A 6,000-nucleotide genomic window follows, 5' to 3' on the forward strand; every position below is an offset into this window, starting at 1 on the left:
CAGCCTGCCACCCTGCCTGCGGGGCCGGGGTGAGGGCCCTCCTGCTGCACCGGCCGGTGTGGGGAGACGCAGTGGTGCTGTCTGCAGCGGTGACGGGGTGGCGGCCCTGCCTCCACTGCCACGTGCCGCATCTCACACTCATGGTCCCCAGTCTCGTCACATGACGTCTCTGTCCACGAAGGCGGGCAGTCCAGCGGGGGGGGGGGGGGGGGGGGGTCATCCTTCGTCCCTGGGGAGAGAGGAAGCCTTCCTGCCTCTGGACGGCCGCTGCGTCGCGCCCCAGGAAGGAACAGCATCTTGTGGAGTACGTTTTGGGAGGACGAGGCACCTCTGAGAGACAAGAGCCATTTCCTTTCCTCTCCTAGTCAAGGTAGTAAATAGCCAAGGCCTCCGAGGTCTCTGGGCTGTTTACGCCCATGCGGACGGGCGTGCTGTTCGTGGCAGGAGCCCTGCAGGGGCTCTGAAATCATTGTTTACCCGTCGAAGCAAGATGAGTTCAGCAAAGTATAATGCTTCCGTAATTACAGCAGGAATGTGGATTTTTCTGGAAAGTGTGATAAGTGCTTATTTTTAAATAAATGTCAGCAATAAAGAAAAGGACAGTCATACAAATTAACAATAACTAACAGCACCATTCAGAGATAAAAATTGTTTACATTTTGATCTTTTCCCTTCCTTCTCTGAGTGCGTTTTCAGATAATTTTATTCTGATTGTTTCATAACGTATCCAAAGCGTCACGTGTGACTATCACACTCGTAGGGGCCTTTAACGGCTGGGTGAGATTGTATCCTAGGGCGAGTTCTGTTTTACTTGGCCCTCTCCTAGTGTTGCACGAGTGTTTTCCCTGGCTTTTCTGAGATTATGTGCTGTGAACGGGCGTTTTTCTGCGTAAGTTCTTGCCTGCACCCGCGGGTCCCTTTGGAGGGAGCACTGAGACACAGTATTCGCTCTGGGGTCCAGCTTGAGTTTAAACCCCAGCTCCCCACTTACCAGCTGTGTGACTTGGTGAGGTTGCTAAACCTCTCTGTGCTCCATCCTCCACATTTGCCGGATGACTTATGAGGTGGCAGAGACCCTTATAAGTGGGACGATGCACATGAGGGGCAGAGCCTGGCCCCTGGTGAGCTGGGCTAACCGCCATCTCTGTGGCTGCCCTGCCATCCCCTCATCAATAAGACGATTAGCTGGGAGTGAAGCCCAGAGCAGATTGGCCCAAACAGAAGTGCTTCTGAAGGCTTTGGATTTGTGTTCTAAGTTGTTTTCCAAAGTCTTCTGAAAATAAAACATGGCTAACTCAGTGTGTGAAAAAATTAATACGTTTCTATACCTCAGTGCTTTTTCCTGCTTTTCCTCCACACTCACCCCTACGCTGTCGGAAATCAAGGACAAAGCTGCCCCCCCCCCACCAGCAGAGGGGTCCCTTCTATGACTGTAGGTCACACAAGTGACCCTGTCTGGGTCCGTGGTGGGTGGGGTTTGCTTTGCCGGGGACCCTCTCATCCCCAGATTACACCAGAGTGTGGCCGGCGCGGCGCGGTCCTCTGGGAGCAGGCCCACGCGTCTGTTGCCCTCTCTCTCCGCCCCTGGGCTTAGGGGGTTTTGCCTGTCCCCTCCTGGAGAAAGGACACATCCAGACCAGCCCTGCTTGGAACCCAGGTCAACTGAGTTCTCTTGTTTTCTTCTCCTCCTTCACGGCTCAGAGTGGAAAGACCCCAGGCTCCTCTGGGACTTGTAAGCAAAACAGAACGAAGGCCAGTTCTCCCCCTTTGCATCCCGATTCCTAGTCCATTTAGAATGTTCTGTGTGGTTTGAAATGATATTCTAAGTCAACTTCTTTTCAAGTAGCTCACCGGTGACTTTTGCCTGCATCTTATATGAAGTGCCTCTCTGCCCAGTGACTCATGCTGCCTTCCTGTCACACAGTCCTGATTATATGAAGGTCCATCTGGGGATATTTTTGTTGGATTACAGTTGGCCTGGGGCCCGATGTGACAGTTTTAATTTTGGTATTTTTACAGTGTATTTTAGAATTACGTAGGGCAGTGTTTCTTATTTTCCTTCTTGCTATTGTGTGTTTTTTTTCCCCAATCATTAGAATAATTTGAGAGGGAAAAAAAAAAAAAAGAAAATCCATGTTGAGATTTAGCTTGAAATTGGTGTTGATGGACTTGACGGGGTAGCCGCTGGTGGCGTCTGCATCTGCACTGCCCATGTTTGCCACTTACAGGGTGTGAACATCAGCCCTTTGTGTCTCTGATCCTTCACTTTTAAATGGAGAAAATAAAGGCACCTCTTTCATAGGTTTTGTTATGAGCATGATAGATTTGTGTCCTTTCTAAGAAATCTTTGAGCACACAAGATGGCAAAGATATTCTCCTATGTTCCCTTCTATAAGTTTTAGAATTTTAGCTTTGATTTTTAGGTCTATGAGAACGTTCAAGCTCATTTTGGTATACGATGTGACGTTCTCTTTCCATATTGACATCCAGTTGTTCCAGCGTCATTTGTTGAAAATATATTCCTTTCCCCACTGAGCTGCCTTGGCACCTTTGTCAAAAATCAATTGAAGATGTATGCCCGGGTCCATCTCTGGGCTTTCTTTCCTGTTGTGTTGATCTATACATCTATCCTTTTGCCAATACTGCACTGTCCCTTACTGTACCTTTATAGTAAGTCTTGAAATCGGATAGTGTAAATGTGCCAGCCATAGAGAAGTGCCCATGACCGAGGGCCCCAGCCCTGGGCTCCGAAATCCACCTGTGCTCAGTGCAGCCGGACACACCCCTGGGAGGCATGGGGCTTGTCTGACAGCTGCTCTGGCTCAAGGGCACCCATGCCTTGCAGAACGTCCTTAGACCTCATGGCAGCCTGGGGTGTTTCTACCAGTCTCCCTCCCCTCTCTCCCTCCCCTGGGTCACAGTCTGACGTCCCTTCCTATCTTCTCCAGCTCCCGTTTTCTTCCTTTCTGTGAGAACACAGGGTTTCCCCTAATGAGACCCTTGCATTTGCCTCTCAGAAGACTTGGGCAAACACAGTATGTTGTCGAACCGTTTTTCCTTTTTATAGAAATGATTTTGGTCCTTTGCATTTTCATATACATTTCAAAATCATCTTGCAAATTTCAAACTTGCTGGAATTTTGATGGGGATTGTGTTGAACAGAAGAGCCAACTGAGGAGAATCAGCCTGTTTCCCATCAATTAACACCTTAGTGCTCCATTGCTTTAAGGTATTTTTTGTCATTTTCAGTGTATGGGTCTTATGCATATTTTAATTCATCCCGATTATTTCATAATTGTGCATGCTACTGTAAATTAAATTGTAAATTAAATGTTTAATTTCATTTCCAACTGTTTGTCACCTGTATATAGAGATGCAGTTGGTTTTTCTATATTGACCTTGCCTTCGAGAACATTTTTGCCTTGGGCTTCCCTGGTGGTGCAGTGGTTGAGGGTCCGCCTGCCGATGCAGGCGACGTGGGTTCTTGCCCCGGTCCGGGAAGATCCCACATGCCGCGGAGCAGCTGGGCTCGTGAGCCATGGCCGCTGAGCCTGCGTGTCTGGAGCCTGTGCTCCGCAACGGGAGAGGCCACAACAGTGAGAGGCCCGCGTACCGCAAAAAAAAAAAGAAATTTTTGCCTAAATTCATTTATTAGTTCCAGTAGTTTTTAGGTACCTTCCTTAGTATTTTCCACTTACATGGCCAGCTCATCTGTGACAAAGACAGCTTTAATTTTTCTTTTCCAATCTGCACTCCTTTTATTTTGTTTTCTTGTCTTATTGCATCAGGTATGACTTTCACTAAGAGCTGAATAGAAGGGTTGAGAGCAGCCCTTCTGCCTTATTTCGCAGCATTCAGGCTGTTAAGTGTGACGTTAGCTGTGGGATTAGCATAGACGTCCTTAACTGAATGAAGGAAGTTTCTTTCTTTTCCGGGCTTGCTGAGATTTTTTTTTTTTTTTATTGTGAACAGTTTGGATTTTGTTAAAGTAGTTTTTCCTGCACCAATTGAGATAATCATGTATAGTCTTCTCTTTCATTTTAAAATATAGTGTATTAAATGTATAATTTTTAAAACTATTAATCTCACATTCCTTAGAAAAACTCTAATTGGTCATGTGTTCTCCTTTTTTATATATTGTTGTCTTTGGTTTGCTAATATTTTATTAAGGGTTCTTGTGTGTATGTTTATAAGGGTTATTCTTTGGTTGTTGGTGTTTTTTTCCTTTGATGGTGCCTGTAGTTCTGGTATCAGAGTAATACTGAACTCACAAAATGAATTGAGTAGCATTTTACCCTCCTGTTTTCTGAAGGAGTTTGTGAAGGATTGGTGTAATTTCTTTAAACATTCCATAGATTCTGCCATTGATGCATTCCTGGTGTGGAGTTTTCTTTGTGGGAAGGTTTTACATTTTCTTGGGATATAGGGACATTCAGATTTTCAGCATCTTCACTTTTGGTCATTTTTGTGTGTTCTTGTGCTGGTTTTGGTAATATGTATCTTGATATATAAGTGTTGTTTTCATTGATACAGCATTGTTTTTATTTTTCCATGATTGATATAGCATTTTCCCCTATATGTAATGTCACTTCTTCTCTGGTTTCTTTTAATATTTTCTCTATTTAGCTTGTGTATAGATAAAAGGAAAAGTACTAGTATGTACCTAGCAATAGTTTCTTTGTGTTAGCTTGCTGAGTTCATGGCCATTCTTGGGTCTGTTTTCTGCCAGCTTTGGGAATCTTTTGTATATTTCTAAATGTGATATTTTCTCTGTCCAATTTTTTCTTTCTTTACCAAATGGGACTCTAAGAGTGTGTATTATGGATGGCTTGATATTGTCTCTGAGGCTCTCAATACTTTTTTTCACAGTTTTTCAGACTTGTTAATTTCTATTTATCTGTATAGAACCTGGTGTTTTTCTTCTATGCTATCACAGATCTGCTATTGAGCCCTTATAATGAATTTTAAAAATTTCAGTAACTGTATTTTTCAGCTCTAGAATTTCCATTTCTACAGTTCCATTCCTCAGTCGAGATTTCCTATCTCTTCAGTTATTAAGACCATTTTCCCTTTTATCCTTTAATTCCATTTATAAGAGATGCTTTGAAATCTCTGCTTTTGCTAAACCCAATACCTAGGTCATTTGTAGTCAGTTTCTATTGACTGTCTTTTATTCCTGCATATAGAATACTTTTCTTTTTATTTGCATGTCTAGTAACTTGGGTTTAAAAACTAGACATTGTAGATGGTATAGTATAGTGATTTGGGAGTCCGTTGTGTTCTGAGTATTTATTTTTCTCGTTCTAACATGCAGTTAACTTGCCCGGCCTCAAATTACAAACTTTGCTTTTCTGTTTCATGACGCTGCTGAAGTCTCTGCTTTGTTTATATGGATTCCAGCTGCTGTTAGGTAGCCTGCTTTTGTAAACTGAACTTGCTAATATTTGTATGTCATTGTAATGTTTTAAAACCAATTGATCATAGCTCTTTGTGTATTTGGAGAGTTGACCTGTACCCAAATAATTCAGCAGTCCATCAGATTTAAGCTGCGATTAGACTGAGGTCGGGGAGCTCCTCTGAGGTGTCCTAGCTCATAGGGGTTCCCCTAGATCCCAACAGCTCTGCTCATCTGCGGCTCTGTCCTCCGACATGTCAAGCCCAGGAGGAGTTAGATCCATGCCTCCTGAGCTGCATGTTTGGGGAATGTGCTCAGTTGGTAGAGCAGCAAACACAGACCTCACCTGTGCGGCTCTCGTTTGCAAGAGGCCTTCCCTCCCACTCCCGGGTCTCTGTGCTTTTTCCACTGCGTCTACTGCGGTGCCCCATCTGAAGATAGTTTGCTGTCAGCCAGTGATTGGGTGGGGTTTATATTTACATGTTTTATCTCACTCTCACTGCAAGAGTTTCCCCTGGAAGTTTCTAGCTTCTTTTCCGGTCCTGACTTCTGTCTCCCGCACCTGGTGGTCACGCTGCCGGTCATTGCTGCTGCAGTAGCCGTGG

The sequence above is a fragment of the Phocoena sinus genome, chromosome 16, assembly GCF_008692025.1.
Source record: "Phocoena sinus isolate mPhoSin1 chromosome 16, mPhoSin1.pri, whole genome shotgun sequence".
NCBI classification, from domain to species: domain Eukaryota; kingdom Metazoa; phylum Chordata; class Mammalia; order Artiodactyla; family Phocoenidae; genus Phocoena; species Phocoena sinus.